Source organism: Dermacentor andersoni, chromosome 8 (assembly GCF_023375885.2).
Source record: "Dermacentor andersoni chromosome 8, qqDerAnde1_hic_scaffold, whole genome shotgun sequence".
NCBI lineage: Eukaryota > Metazoa > Arthropoda > Arachnida > Ixodida > Ixodidae > Dermacentor > Dermacentor andersoni.
In genome coordinates, this window is record NC_092821.1 from 89,127,460 (window position 1) to 89,129,082 (window position 1,623).

Sequence of the window (1,623 nt, forward strand, 5' to 3'; positions counted from 1 at the left end):
CGTATGCGTTAAGAGACAAAGCCGGCAATATCTTTTGTAATATGGATGAGATAGTTCAAGTGGCTGAGGAGTTCTATAGAGATCTATACAGTACCAGTAGCACCCACGACGATAATGGAAGAGAGAATAGCCTAGAGGAATTCGAAATCCCACAGGTAACGCCGGAAGAAGTAAAGAAAGCCTTGGGAGTTATGCAAAGGGGGACGGCAGCTGCGGAGGATCAGGAAACGGCAGATTTGTTGAAGGATGCTGGGCAGATTGTTCTAGAAAAACTGGCCACCCTGTATACGCAATGCCTCATGACTTCGAGCGTACCGAAATCTTGGAAAAACGCTAAGATAACGCTAATTCATAAGAAAGGGGACGCCAAAAACTTGAAAAATTATAGACCAATCAGCTTACTGTCCGTTGCCTACAAAGTATTTACTAAGGTAATTGCAAATAGAATCAGGAACACCTTAGACTTCCGTCAACCAAAGGACCAGGCAGGATTCCGTAAAGGCTACTCAACAATAGACCATATTCACACTCAATCAAGTGATAGTCAATCAGGTGATAGTCAATCAGTCAATCAGGTGATAGAGAATTGTGCGGAATATAACCAACCCTTATATATAGCTTTTATTGATTACGAGAAAGCGTTTGATTCAGTCGAAACCTCAGCAGTCATGGAGGTATTGCGGAATCAGGGTGTAGACGAGCTGTATGTAAAAATACTGAAAAATATCTATAGCAGTTCCACAGCCACCGTAGTCCTCCAGAAAGAAAGCAACAAAATCCCAATAAAGAAAGGCGTCAGGCAGGGAGATGCGATCTCTCCCATGCTAGTCACAGCGTGTTTACAGGAGGTATTCAGAGACCTGGATTGGGAAGAATTGGGGATAAGAGTTAATGGAGAATACCTTAGTAACTTGCGATTCGCTGATGATATCGCTTTGCTTAGTAACTCAGGGGACCAACTGCAATGCATGCTCACTGACCTGGAGAGGCAAAGTGGAACGGTGGGTCTAAAATTAATCTGCAGAAAACTAAAGTAATGTTTAACAGTCTCGGAAGAGAACAGCAGTTTACGATAGGTAGCGAGTCACTGGAAGTGGTAAGGGAATAGATCTACTTAGGACAGGTAGTGACTACGGATCCAGATCATGAGACTGAAATAATCAGAAGAAAAAGAATGGGCTGGGGTGCGTTTGGCAGGCATTCTCAGATCCTGAACAGTAGGTTGCCATTATCCCTCAAGAGAAAAGTATACAACAGCTGTGTCTTACCAGTACTCACGTACGGGGCAAAAACCTGGAGGCTTAGGAAAAGGGTTCTATTGAAATTGAGAACGACGCAACGAGCTATGGAAAGAAGAAAGGTAGGTGTAACGTTAAGGGATAAGAAAAGAGGAGAAAGGGTGAGGGAACAAACTCGAGTTAATGATATCTTAGTTGAAATCAAGAAAAAGAAATGGGCATGGGCAGGACATGGTAATGAGGAAGGAAGATAACCGATGGTCATTAAGGGTTACGGACTGGATTCCAAGGGAAAGGAAGCGTAGCAGAGGGCGGCAGAAAGTTAGGTGGGCTTAAGATTAAGAAGTTTGCAGGGACAACAGGGCCACAATTAGTACATGACCAG